We start from the raw sequence: 15,797 nt of genomic DNA on the forward strand, positions 1-15,797 counted from the left end.
TAACTTTAAGGGGAAATAAGAACACTAAATACAATGTCGAATAGAGCAAACGAAACAAATCAATTACTAATTTTATATTAAAAATCAACATCATCTTCTTTAAAGACCGTGACAAAATAAATAAGCATAGCATGCATGAAACACAACGCTTCATTTTTAGAGTTTCCATTTTTGAGAAGAATTATTTCAACTTATGTATGATTTCCCTAGAAATAACCAAAAAAAATGAACATTTGTAGTATCTTGCATAACTGCACTTCAGGTCCTCCTGACATATAGTAAAGCTAATTCTATAATTCTAGGCATTTATTATGTGTAAGAAACAAAGATTTTACATACTTTTAATTCATGCAGCCTTCAAAGAATTAACACACAAGAAGTCAGTATTATCCCCATTTCAGAGTCTTAGAAACCGAAGCACAGAGAGATTAAATGACTTGTTTAGAAATATCTAGGCAGTAAGAGGTAGAGCTGACATTTCTCAACCATTCATCGTGGCTCCACAACCAGAACTATTAAGTGGTGCCCTCCTGCCTTCTGACTTGGGTTACATACAAATATTTTCTCTCTTAAACATAAGATGGCTAACACTTTGAATTGTTGAGTTTTGAGCAGTTATCTTATACATTTTTTTATATATATGTAAAATATATATATATAGTGGGGGGATTCATTTCACATAGTATTAGATGATTTAAATCTTCGAAAGATTGTTATTATGATCTTCCCAGGGAGAATTAATTATACATTATATGATATTCATATAATGTATAATATATAACACATGGGTGTTAGTCATCCATTTACTATGTTTTCAACCTCAAAATACAGACTTCATGCCTTCCAAATGTATAGCACTCTGTAAAAATTAAATGATAAACAGAAACCTCAATTAAATAGAGTCAGGAGACCAGAAGGGGGCTGCTCTCACACCCTGAGACAATCGCAGAGCCCAAGAAGAAAGACTCCCCTTCTTTCCTGGCGAGAACTCAGCCAATCAAAAGCCATGGACTCTTTGTTTACTCTAGCCCTCCAACTTCCTTTTCCTCTCTTTAAGTGATCTCCTTCCATTGCCATGCAGGCACTTGCATATGGCTTGCTGATACTTGAGATTCTCTGCTAATACTGAATAAACTTATCTTTGCTGGACAAACATCTGGCAGTCTCTTTGTTTCAGATCAACATTTTGGTGGTCCATACAGGGACCGGTGAAGACCCACAAATGCTCCAGGGCTGGTGAGCAAATAGGTGTGATACCTGCAATTGAGCCCACTGTTGTGCACTGCTTTTCTCTCTGACCCTGGTGTCTGAACGCACATCTCTTTCTCCTGAATCCAGGCTCACACGCTCTTTGCATTTGAAGCTTTCCAGGCTTTATTCAGGATCTATTTTAAGGTTCTGTCTTTCTGGTTAAGGCCTTCTTCTGTATATAGGTACTTGTTTGGTACTTTAGTTGTGACTCTGACATCAGACTGTTTCAACCAAAGCTGGCTGAAAATACCTTTGGCCCATTCCTTTAAGAAAAGGGGCTGCTTCACTTAAATTGTACCAGCTGTCCAGCCTTCAGCCCATTCCTATGAAATAGGGGTCATTCTATGGAAATTGGCTGAAAAGTCTTTGGCATGGCTCTTCTTGGACTAAGCTATTTCCTTAGAATTGGCTGGATTAGCTTGAAGGCTGACTGAATTGCCCTATTTGAGCTGTAAATTATTAAGCTGTTGGAAAACTGTTCTTCTACTCTAGAGAAAAACCTCTCAGAAATGGGATTCCAATTATCGAAATATTTTGAGGGTGCCCTCAGCTACAAGGATTCTGGCTGATTTTATGTTTAAAAACGATGATCCTTCCTCATATGCCTTTGTAAATAAATGGGCCAACTTGACCAAAAACAATTCAGAATATCAATGGTCATTACGGGGAACTTTTGAAATCCCCAAACCTAATAACCGTAAAACCTAACTGGATTACAATAGCTTAAAATTTTCAGAACTTATGGGAGTGTTTATTGCGATTGGTGTTTTTGAGGCTTCCAGACATTATCAGAAGCCTAAAATTGCCTCTCTGCAAAACAAGAATTTAAGGTTAACTGAGGCAAACAAATGATTAAAGAAAGATAAAAAGGCCCCCAAATCTCAAGGCTTTTCCTCCCTGGCTTCCTTGTCTTAGGCTCAGCCTCTGCCACCATCTTGTCTCTCTCCTTTGGCTCCTGGTGGCCAGAATCCATCACTGATACCATCTTCCTCCTTCCCTTCTATGCTGCCTATGCCTTCTCTATACCCTCAAATCCCCCTTTTCCTTTTCTCAAAAACTCTCTCTACTTTCTTTTCCTCTGAACTTTTACATACCTGTCCCTTTAAAATTAAGACTTCTGAGGATCCAGCAGCTTAACCCTTTAATTTCTTATATTCCCTGGACTGAAGCTGAACTAACAGCCACAGTCAAAGATTTTCCCAAAGTAACCAAAGATCCTCACATATTTGCTGAGGAATTTAATACAGTCATACAAACTTATCAACCTGGTTTCCCTGACTTATATAAGCCAGTTCATATGCTTGTAAGTGAAGGCCTGGCCCAGCATTGGATGAAAATCATTAATTGGGAAAACCCTGAAAGGTCTCTAAGAATAACAACTGGGAGAGCAGCCCACTGATATATGATATGATCAGGCTTGGGCAATTGCTAGGTGACTTCACTGAGCAATTCCTAGGGATCTTCCAAAGCCTGTTGATTGGAACAGAATTCAGGTTGTACACAAAACATCTAATGAACCTGTTCATGACCACTGTAATCAACTTCAGATCGCTTTTAAAGAAAATTTTGGTCTTCCTTCAAATGTTGATTTTTACCCAGGTAGCTTTAAATCTGTATTTATTAATGGGGTGAACCAGGATCTTTGCCTTACAGTAAAAAGGACCAGGATGGAATGGGGAACTATGTCCACTCCAAATTTAGTTAATCTGGCCAACCAACTCTCTCACACTCTAGCTGTCACCTCAAAAAAAGACCACCAAAGTTCTTAATCTTCAAGTCCAGTAATTGAGGGCTTCCTAATGAAACCAAAACCCTGCTACTCTGTGCTATTACTGCAAAGAGCAAGGACCTTGGAAAAGGGATTGTTTGCAAATTTACGCACTTTAGGCGCCTTCACCTCACTCAGCCAGCCTTTCCAACCTCCCAGTTCTCAATGAAGGGACTCCAAGCAACCATAGGGGTCTTCCCAGTCCTTGCTTTTAATTACCTTGGAGAAACATTTCTCCAGATTGTGAATGAATCTCGTCCACCCCAAACTGACACTGAAGCCACGTTCTAGAAGTTGAACCCCACTACTGTAAAACAGTCCCTGCCCTGAAGCAGTAAAATAGTTCAAATAGTAGGGACCTCTATCTAGGGTCTCCACAGGCTGAAATCAAGGCTTTGGCAGGGACTGCAATCCCATTTTAGACGTGAAGTCCTTCTCCGAACTCATCGGTTACCGGCAAAATTAATTCCCTTATAACTTTAAAGGATGGAGACCCTCAGCATTAAGAGGCCACTCATTGTTCTCTATCCCATGGCCTTCACAGCATGGCAGTTGGTGTCCTCAAAGCTAACACCGGAGCATCTTTCTGATGCTTCACTTTCCTTTAAATGGTCTGCCTCACTAAATCAGGTCCACTGAAGAAAATCTCCCTATTGATCAAGTCAAAGTGAACTGATTGGTGATCTAAACACAGGGATAGCATCCCATCATGTGCACAGGTTCATTACACTCAAGAGGAGGGAATTCCATAGGGCACATATATCAGGGGGCAGAACACTTGAAGTGTCTTAGAATTCTGTCTACCAGAGATCATTTTCCCAATTTTAATACAAACATAATAAACTTCCTTTCTTCCAGGTGATCAGATTAGAAAGGGCTTTAACTTTTAAAAATTAGCAATTTAATGGATGTTGTTTTAACATACAGATACATGCTTTTTATGTACTTTTTAAATGTAAAATGCTACATTCTGTCTATTTGAAGATAGTCTTTTAGCTATGCTGATGTTTTCCACACTTCAAATTCTCCATTCCTCTTCTTTGCCAAACTGCTGTTTGAAAACTTAAATATGAAAAATTACATACTTGCATTTATTTTAAAATTATTTGTGGTAAATATATTAATGTTGTACTTTTATATTATCTTAATATATTTTAATATACTTTGTTGAAAGATTGAGACTTCATTTTATTTAAAAGCAAATAAACTCATCTATGTTAATGAAAAACAGACATAACAGCTTAAGTATGATATAAAACTTCTAAGAATTTAAAGGACTGAAAGCACCTAACTGAATCAAGCATGTTCATGGTTTATAGAAGGTAGCTAAACTACCATGGGTGCCTCAAAATAGGTGAAAAATCTAATCACCCTTTGGGAGTCTCTGGAAGTGAGAAACTTAAGGTCAGGCTAGCATGAATAATAATAAAAGGAAAATATTATCATCTTTACACTTTTGTTTTCTAGCCCTCAAAAATATTTTCCCATGGTGAGTAAATTATTTCTCCAACTTTTAATCTTATACTCACTTTTCTAGATGCAAGTGGCAGATTCTATACTGCAAGAAATATTTTCCAGCTTCATTGCAGGAACCAAAATATTAGCTGAAATGTGGAATTACCTCCTCCATTGGGACTGGGAGGCCAGTCAGGGCAAAGCCTTATGTATTATAGCATCTCCTGTGATAGTTTTTAGAATTTGGTGAAAACCTTATGTATTATAGCATATCTCCTGTGATAGTTTTTAGAATTTGGTATATCTCATAACGAATTTCACCTGGTGGCAATCTACTGAGATAACATATGGCCACAGCAGATGCTTAGCTACAGCGTGACCTGCAACTGAAAGTTCATTGTAAGGATAAGCAACGTTAGCACTCCTCTATATAGTAGGTAATTTGACTAAAAATATATCTACTTATTATTCATAGATGATAATTATGGACTTTTTGAATATGCATGACCACCTGGGGGGGGGATAGGAAGGATGGGAGGGAGACGCAAGAGGGAGGAGATATGGGGATATATGTATATGTATAGCTGATTCACTTTGTTATAAAGCAGAAACTAACACACCATTGTAAAGCAATTATACTCCAATAAAAATGTTAATAATAAAAAGAAATAAAGAAAAAGAAATAGTGAGGGCTTCCCTGGTGGCGCAGTGGTTGAGAGTCCACCTGTCGATGCAGGGGACACAGGTTCATGCCCCGGTCTGGGAAGATCCCACATGCCGCGTAGGGGCTGGGCCCGTGAGCCATGGCCGCTGAGCCTGCGCGTCTGGAGCCTGTGCTCCGCAACGGGAGAGGCCACAACAGTGAGAGGCCCGCATATTGCCAAAAAAAAAAAAAATAAATAAGAAATAGTGAAAAAATAAAAAAAGCAAAGCTTAAATGATTTATATTGTTCACATAAGGTAACTGCGTCCATTAAACAAAATTAATTCTCACATTTAATTATCTGTTTATAACCTAGTTCTTTAATATTCAGAATATCATTTCTCAAGAAACAATGTAATAAATAGTGCTTATATTCTCAAGCTAGCACGTTCTCTTCAGTCAGTTGATACTTTAAAACAATGCAAGTTAATGATAGTATAGTTAAATACGTAATTATTATTCTAGCATAGTTTATTGCTATAAAATAAAACAAACTACTAGTAAAAGTACTTAGTATAGTCAAGTTAATTAGATTATTATAAGAACTTTTGGTTACTCCCTTGGCTTCTAAATATAAATGATACTAAGTTTTATTAAATACTATTTCACTTCAAGTCATACACTTTGCATTCCTTATAACATATATCCAGCACTGTTCATAATTCACATGCCTCAGCTTTGATTAGAATATGCTCCTATCTCACCAGTAAAATACAAAGACAGTCTGATTTATTGCCCTTAGCACAGCCCTATTACATAATATGTATTCTTTTAGATTATCAATTGTCACAGGTTCTTGAGGTCACTAACCCTCTGAGCCATACGAATTCCCTTATTATGGGTTATTTCCTGGATGTTTAAAATTTTGTGTACGTGATCTTTGCAGCTGTTTTTGTTGTTGTTGCTGTTGTTTTTACTTGTTTTCTCCCTGTAGGAGGATTCTTCCATTTCAGTTACCTACTGTTGAGTAACCAGTCATGTTACTCATGAACTATTGGTTTAAGACAACAAATTATTATTTCTCATGGTCTTGTGGTTTGACAACTCTCAAGCAGATGGCTCTTGCCTGGCATTACTCACGTCATGTGGTTGTGACATTGATATACTGTTATTAATTAGAATACATAGTTTATTCCAAATTCCTTAGATTTTACCTAATGCCTTTTTTTCTGTTCCAGGATCCCATCCAGGATACGACATTACATTTGATTGTGATTTTTTCCTGAGGCTCCTTTCATCTGTAACAATTTCTCAGATTGTCCTTATTTTTGCTGATCTGGACAGTTTTCAGGAGGACTGTTCAGGTACAATATTGGGATTTCGCTGATATTTTTCTCATGATTACAGTAGGGCTATGTGTTTGGAGAGGAAGACCACAAAGGTAAGGTGCCATTTTCATCACATCATAATAAGGGTACATATTATCAACATGAATTAACACATTTTCTGTTGACCTTGATCTCATGGCTGAGGTAGCGTTTGCCAAGTTTCTCACACTCTAAAATGCCTCTTTTTTCCTCACTTCCTATACTGTACTCTTCAGAAGAAGGTTACTATGGCAGTCCCCACTTAAGAAGTGGGGATTTATGCACAACTTCCTCGAAGGCAGAATATGTCTATACATAAATTATTTGAATTGTTTTACACATGAGACTTTTTTATTCTCCCCATTTATTTAGATATTTAAGTCATTTACTCATATCAGTACAGACTCATAAATATTTTTATTCGGGGCCATTATGCAATTTTACTTTATGCTCAAAATGCTGGGAGTTCTTTCAGTTGCACCAACTATGCATCTTTGCCATATTCCCATAAATATGTGTGGTGGATATTCCACGATCATTTTTTATAGTTTGTATATTATGGGCACCACTTCTCCAAGGAGCCCTGGCTCCTTTTACTGGAGAATGGTATTAGAAACCAAGATCTGAGTGCTGGGGATGCTTGCTGCTACTGGAGTCTTTGCTTCAAGGCTCTTTCAGCTGAAAGAGAATGGAAATATATGCCTGTTTACTATTATGTATTTTCACTTATCTATATATATTTCTATATGTAACCATGTGCATCTATATTAAACTATGCACAAACTCATTCTGATGTTTCCATCTAGAATTCATTACCCCAGGGCTCATTTTAGCCTCCTTCTCATGCTTATCTGTAAATTTCCATTCCAAGAGTGAAAACCTTAGCTCCCACCAAATGCCATTAATTGACACAATGTTTTCAGTCCTGTGTACATGAATAGAGTATCAATATTGTTAACCTGCACCCTTAATGGAAGAAATTTCATCAGTTAGTGTACAGTGCCTATGTCCAGTTTATTTGCCTTTGGACTAACAGACTCTAGTCCTTTCCAAAGTTACTGAGGTCAGCACTATTTTTGTCACCCCAGTCAATAAGGTTGTTGCCTATATTTGTAATACAGTGAGATTCATTCTGCTTCTTTGCATATCTAGTAATTTTTTGTTGTATGCTGGGCATTATAAATGCTATAATGTTGAGAATAAATTTTGTCTTAAGTTTCTTTTTGGGGGGGTCAGGTAGTTAATTTAATAATGGGTCAGCTCTATCTTTAGGATATTTATTTTTAGCTTGTTTAGGGTAGGCCTATAAAATCTCTCATGAGAATTACATTAATTCTGAGGCATGGCCTTACAGGGGTTTAACTGAATGCCTGTGGTGTTTAAATATGTCTCCTGACTGCTTGTTTGGAATTTTTACATATCCCAGTATACTGTGCAGTTTCCACTGCTTCGAGGTAATTTTTCTCTGTCAGTCTACGGAGACTCACACTGTATCTTCACCATATATTTATTATATGATCAAAAACTTAGAGACTCCTGTATGAATCTGTGAACCTTCTTCTCTGTTCAACACCCTGTCACACAGATTTCAGCAAACCTTGCTGCCATGAAGTCTAATCTCTCTACCTTACTAACTTTTCAAGGGTTCCACAATCAACCTCAGCGCTACTTCCCAGCACTGCAATTTGGAAAGGGCCTCCATGCAAAGTGTAGGATTATCATACTAACTTCCCTTTTCTTAGATATCATAGAATAATGCTGCTTATGTCCAACATCTGAAAAACAATTCTTTGTGGTTTTTTTTTTTTTTTTTTTTTCCCAGGAGAGCTAGTCTAGTAATCTGGTGGCAATTACTCCATTATAGCTAGAAGCAGAAATCCCATAGTGACAGTTTGAGACAACTTTTTTGATTTCTATTTGAGAAAACTGAGTTTTAGAAAATTTAAGTATCTTGCCCAAGGTTGTAAGTCATCACTGGAGGAGAGTTACACACCCCAGTGGGTCTACTGCCCAAGCTAGCCATTATAAGAATTTACTCCTGCTTCAACTAAATGTGCTTACATCAGCTTCTTAGAATCTTATGATAAAGCTCTGTGGACAAAAGTTATGCCCTTTAAAACACTTTACTGTAACCCAGTGAATTAGATATGAAGGACCAGTTAGATATGATACCATAGTGACATAACATATTGTTTGAGGTTAATATGCCTATAAAATTTTAGATGTGTGTTTACAATGAAAATAAATATTTATAGTAAGTGTATACTTAATTCAGTCACTCCTGATTTCAGTATTATATCTACATGCATAATGTTATAAGCACAATTAAATAAACAGAGGAAAGAGGAACAAAATATATACTACTATAGTCTCAAGTACATCAGATTAATCCTGTTAGAGTATGAATTGCATCCATTGCCATTATTTTAGAAATCATTAAATCTTTTAGATGGGGAAGGAAATGAAAAATGAAATAGGACATAGCAAGCATTCTGAGGTTGAACAATGATATATACCATCACATTAGATGCATATTAAAGTAGATTGCTAGACAGAGAAACTGACAAATAACAGTCAGACAGATAAATGGAATATGTGTAACAGGCATGTCAACTCCAGTTCTAGATGGAGAGATAAATGAAGTAGACCAAGCACCTGAATACAGATATTCCCTTAAGTATGGTCCTACAGATACAGACCTTGATCCTGCCATAAGCATCACTGCCATCTACATTACATATACACATACTGAAATATTCTGAAAGAAGTTAAAATCTTTAAAGAAAGTCAATTCATTTAATTTATTTATTGTCTTATGTCTGCTCCATGAGGAAGAGGTATAAAGGAAATAGGATAGACTTCAGGCATGAAGGAAGCTGTACCTAAGTGGATAAGAGCAAAATTTCTTCCTCACTTTGAATCTGGGGACTACATCTTTTTGGCTGTGGAAATTTCAACCGGCTCTTAATACCTCAAAGTCGCTCATTGAAAAATAGGTGTTTAATCAAAGCTATAATGAGGTGTCACCTCACACCGGTCAGAATGGCCATCATCAAAAAATCTACAAACAATAAATGCTGGAAAGGGTGTGGAGAAAAGGGAACCCTCTTGCACTGTTGGTGGGAATGTAAATTGATACAGCCACTAGGGAGAACAGTATGGAGGTTCCTTAAAAAACTACAAATAGAACTACCATATGACCCAGCAATCCCACTACTGGGCATATACCCTGAGAAAACCATAATTCAAAAAGATACATGTACCACAGTATTTATCTCAGCCCTATTTACAATAGCTAGGACATGGAAGCAACCTAAGTGTCCACCGACAGATGAATGGATAAAGAAGATGTGGCACATATATATAATGGAATATTACTCAGCCATAAAAAGAAACGAAATTGAACTATTTGTAGTGAGGTGGATGGATGTAGAGTCTGTCATACAGAGTGAAATAAGTCAGAAAGAGAAAAACAAATACCATATGCTAACACATATATATGGAATCTAAAATAATATATACGGTTCTGATGAAACTAGAGGCAGGACAGGAATAAAGACACAGAGGTAGAGAATGGACTTGAGGACAAGGAGAGGGGGAAGGGTAAGCTGAGACGAAGTGAGAGAGTAGCATTGACATATATACACTACCAAATGTAAAACAGATAGCTAGTGGGAAGCGGCTGCATAGCACAGGGAGATCAGCTCGGTGCTTTGTGACCTCCTAGAGGGGTGGGATAGGGACAGTGGGAGGGAGACACAAGAGGGAGGGTATATGGCGATATACATATACATATAGCTGATTCACTTTGTTATACAGCACAAACTAACACAACATTGTAAAGCAATTATACTCCAATAAAGATGTTAAAAAAATAAATAAAAATAGGTGTTTAATAGATGCTATAAAATAAAACTTATTTTTATATAACACCTAAGATTATATACCATGTAAAAAACACTTAGTATAGGAAACACAGTAACCACTTATTAAATGCATATCTTAGCATTTCTTATGAACATACATCATCTATGAACAAATTATTTTTTTCAAAGTTGATTCCAGTATATATCAGAATTTCCATGTTAAACCCCTATACTCCAGGAGATGACTACCCACAAGACTACAGACATTTCTGGACCTTATCTATATGAGGCAATATTTATTATTACACCTGTCTTAGTTTTAATGATGATATATGCAATCCACCTTCGGGTAAGCTATATAGTGTTTAATATTACCATTTAGAACACAGTATTTGAAAATATTTGAAAAGCAACTTACTTATATGTAATTCTGATACTAGTTACCCATCTTTTCAAGAAGGAAAATATTTTATCTTTCCTAAGATTGAATTAAAAATGACAAGGACACTCAGCCTCCAAAATGTTACTGATGCTGAAAATACCTTCTATTAACACCACATTCTCTAAACCTAGTGAAATTTGGAGAGGAGAATGAAGGAGGATATTCCCCATGTTTCCAAGTTCAAGAGGAGGGATAACATTTATTTCCTGGACTTGAATACAAGAATAGAAAAAAATAAGAAACATACCTTTCATGAATGGATTTGTCAAGGCCCCCTGTGTTTAAAATTGTAATGACCTAAAATGATAGAGCAAGTGGAGTGTACAGCTGTGGGAGCTGAGAAACAACCATGTTTGTTTGTAAAGCAAATAGCAGTGTGATAGAAAAGAAGCAAGATGCCTGATGTGATCAAAATACCAGTGTCACAGTTTCAAAAAGAGAATCTCATTTCTAGCAAAATAGAAAGCACAACTACAGACTAAGTGCAGACATTAAATTTTTATAAAGGCCAGCCTAGTCCAGTATACACATGCTATAAACACTCAATAAAATCACGTTCAGTTTGACAGACTTGGACATGAAGAATGAATGTACAGTACTATATAAAATCAAAAGATTTAAAAAGATTAAAATTGAAATGACCCTCCTATAGAAAGAAAATATTCCTTTTGGGCTATTTTTTATTTCTCTTACCTAACATTTAGATGTTTACATGTTTCAAAATATTTTAATTCACACATACATACACACACACATACACACAAACTTTAAAAACTCTGATTACTTACAAAATTCCTGTGAAGTACAAAGAAAAACAAGGACTATTAATTTCTATTTTATATAATACAAAACTGAAATCCAAAGAGATAAAGGTTTGGCCAATTTTCATAAAACAGTAATCAATAAAGCATGAGTGAAAACCAGCCCCCAAAATCTTGAGTTTTTGTTTTGTTTTGTTTTCCCATCACCACAGAATAGGGAGATGTTTATAAAGAATTCACTGCCAAGTATATGAAGACAGACCTTTTTATATCCCATTATTTCATGGTCACAACACTATGTGGTTGTCAGAAAAGATAAATTTCTCCAATGAGAGACTTTACGTAAGCTGTTAGAATTTCCACAGTAACTACAAAGTCAGGTCAATAATGTCCACTGGTGAATTTAGTACAAGAGATCAGTCTTCTCAGTGATCTTAGGAGGTTTGATGGAAAAAGATCCTGGGGGGAGGCGATAGCTTGCATAGCTTAGTGCCCTTAACTCCACACTTGGCTTTATCTTACCCTCATAACTCAACTATCCTGAACTAACACAGAGATTCCTACATCATGATCTTGACTCTGCAGTTCTCATGTTTTAGCCTACTCTTAGTTTTATATTTTGTAGTAATTTTAAAGAATCTTATAGAAAGGTAATAAAATGAAGAAAACAATATGAGTATAATCATTGTTTTTTATTAAATTTTTCTTTCCTTTGGTGTAAAGTATCTCTCATTATCTACTCTGTATCTTCTCAGGTTATGCAGTATACATGTGGAGGGCATGGCTACTGAAGAGAAACTTTCCAGGTGACAAAGCCAGTTATTTTCAGGATTTATAAACTTGTAGTATATTTAAAAGTATAATTTTAGTGAAAATTCACATAATGTAATTGAGCATATGTAAGTCCATTTAGATATCTATTCAAGCTCTTTTCATGAAGGTAATTGCTTTTTGGCAGAATGTTGGCTTTTTAACATTCTTCGCATTCAGTGTGGAGCAGAAAACAGAAGGAACCAAGAGAAGAACCTGGAACATTTTTCAAGTGGCCTAAACATAAAGTTCGGAGAATCTCTGATATTTTCTTGACTTTTACAATGACTTCACGTAAATAGTCAGTAAATATACATTCAAGTTGCTAATACCAATTCAGAATCTGTTTTTTCCACCCCAAAGTTGAATTATTTAGGGGATTGAATAAAGCATGCAATTTCCACATGCAAATGCACGAGAAGGAAGGGGAGCGTTCAATACATGCACAACTGTAGTTGCAAAATCTCAAAACTTGCCTATGCAAGTTGTAAGGATGGCACGTTTCCTTTCTCTGTGGATTTTGGCAGGCAGATAAAATAAAGGACCACTAAATAACTGTACGCACAAAGGAGATAGGCATTTCAGAGAAGAAAAGCATATTTAGAACGGAGAACAAGTTAGAAAACACAGATATATTGGAGCACATAGCTGACTGGAGTCAGCTGTATTTCTATGGAAACTTTATTTCTTTAATTTGGATAAGTTCCAAAAAGTGGAACCATTTTTTACAGTCCTTCTATGGCACAGAGTAAATAGATACAGTTTACCTAAGCACACTGAGCAGATGAAAAATTCCACAGGCTTATAAAACCAAAGTGGTCTCTTCTTCAAATATTCAGCCTCTGGTGATGGCGAATGTGTTTGTTTTCTGAGAATTGCAGGTTAAATGAATCAAACAGTTAATGGAATCTAATTTCTTCAGAGGCAGATACTTCTAGAGAGAACCTCAATCAAGATGAAAAACTTCCACCTCCAGAATCCATTAAAATAGTTTAATCTAAATTATAATCCATCAAACTTTGTAAAAGTAGTTTTGTATAAAATCAGAAAATATTAAGCCATTCACTAAGTTAGGCTGTATCCTTGAGGAAAAATTTCTTTGCCTGACTAATGTCGAGATTTGACACTGATTCCACAATGAGCTGGCGAATCAATATCATATTAACTACACTTATAAATAAGTGATCGTTTATTTACAAAGAATACTGATAGCCTGTGTAATTAATCCTTACTATCATAATGGTACAGCTATACTAATTATAGTATAACAGTGAATAAAGATGATAAGGTCTCATATAATGTCACAGCTATAACATTGGCATTAACAGCCTAGAGCTCTCTAGTCAATATATTGAAATCTTACTTCACCTTTCTGTCTAGTATAGGTTAAGAATTTAATGACCTTTAGGAGCTTTCAAATATTGTAATCTCTCTAAATAAGTATTCTCAAAAAATATTGTTCATACAGATTACCAAGACTTCTCAGGTGGCTTAAGATTTGCCGGTGCCTCAGTAAGAGTAAAGACCTACTTCCTTCTTATTTAAATAAGACTATTTCAGAAGTAGAATATACTTTCAGAAGCTGTTTATTAAAAGGTAACAATATAAAACAACTAACTAACTAACTGAAATGTCTAAATATTCAGTTTCACAACCAATATAGGAAAGCCTCATGCTGGCCTTGCCAGACTAGCTCTGCTTTAAGTCCTCTGTTGCCCACGTGCAATAGTAAAATCTGAAGTGGAGCTTAAGAGGTGAATGTATAACTGAGTTCAGGAATATCTTGCTATCTAAATTAGTTCCAGGATATTTTTTCAAGTATGCAATTTGTGTGAAAAGACAACCCAATGATTTTCAGCATCCCTAACCCTATTCTAAACTTGGAAATAAATATCTCTCATTTCTATTTTTCTATTACAAAGCTTTGGAGGGACAATTAAGTATTAACTATTTGGCTTCTCACATTTGACTTTGAAAAGATTTGATCAAACAATTTAAAAAATGAGCTGAGGATTTAAAAAGAAAGATACATGTCTCTAGGTATGCTGGTTCATGGGAGCTTCCCAGGTGTAATCTGAAACTGGTCCCCTATGCAGTGGGCAGAGACACTGAAGAGAGAGGCAGAGTACTCCAGATTGGCGGCTGCTAATTTTAAAAAGCAAGGGAATTTACTTATGAGGCCTATATTAGGCAGCTGCAAGATGAATAGATTTCCATACCTGCCCACCGGAATCTTAAAAATTAAGATTACCTGGGTTCAGTCACATACCCAGGAGGCCTTAACCAGGTTCAATCACATACCTAGGCCCAGACAGTCTCAACATCACACTTCCATGTCAAAGCTGTCTCCTTGGAGCAGCTTCTGCGGTTGGGGAAGGCAAGCGGAACACACATTCCAGGGACAGGGGAAGGAGTGGGGAGCCTCCAATGGCCCAGTCCAGCTTGCAGGTCAACTGGCAGTCACATTTTTTGATGACCTCTTCTAAGGAGGTATAACTCTCACAGTCTGCAGTCAATGCCTATATCCCCTGAATACTATGCTAAGGTCAAACATAATAACTCTGGGAGCTAAACTGAGATGAAAGACAAAATCTAAATACAACCCAAGGTATTGCCCCAATAATTTTAGTACAAAAATACTTTACTGTACAGTGATATGAAAAGAAACAGGAAAAATTATATTTAGAAACTATCACTCTGTTCAGGCTGAGACAACAAAATGCCACAGACTAGGTAGTTTAAACAACAGGAATTAACTTTCTCGTAGTTCTAGAGGCAAGAAGTCCAAGATCAGGGTGCTAGCATGGTCAGTTTCTGGTGAGAGTATTCTTCCCATCTTGGGGGTGGCTGCCATCTCACTGTGTTCTCACATGAATTCTTTTTTGGGCACTCAGGGAGAGTGAAAGAGAAAGACAGAGAAGAGCAGGGAACACTCTCATATTTCTTCTTTTAAGGACACTAATCTTATCAGATCAGGAACCCACCCTTGTGACCTCATTTAACCTCACTGCCTTAAAGGCCCCAATTCTAGATATAGCCAAACTGGTGGTTAGAGCTTCAACTTATAAATTTGTGGGGCACACAAACATTCAGTCCATAACAAGAACTACATGATTTGTATTAGAGGGAGCCTATGTACCTGCTGGGGAAAAGGTAAAAGTAGATGATCGTCTTCAATCATTGAACTTGTCGCTTTAAACAGCCTGCAATACCTAACTATTTATGCTGCATCTAGTCAAACTACCCTAATCTTAGGAAATAATATTCTTTATATAGCAAATTCTCATTTCAGGCTACACTGAAGATAAAGTAAGTGCAACTCACTGTATATAAATGTTAGGAAATTTCCAAATAACCTCCCATTTTAATCTAGTCTGACTTAGAGTCAGTTCATATCAATATATACTTTTATAAGATGTTTGGACCACTGATTT

The sequence above is a fragment of the Globicephala melas genome, chromosome 3 (genome assembly GCF_963455315.2).
Source record: "Globicephala melas chromosome 3, mGloMel1.2, whole genome shotgun sequence".
Classification (NCBI taxonomy): domain Eukaryota; kingdom Metazoa; phylum Chordata; class Mammalia; order Artiodactyla; family Delphinidae; genus Globicephala; species Globicephala melas.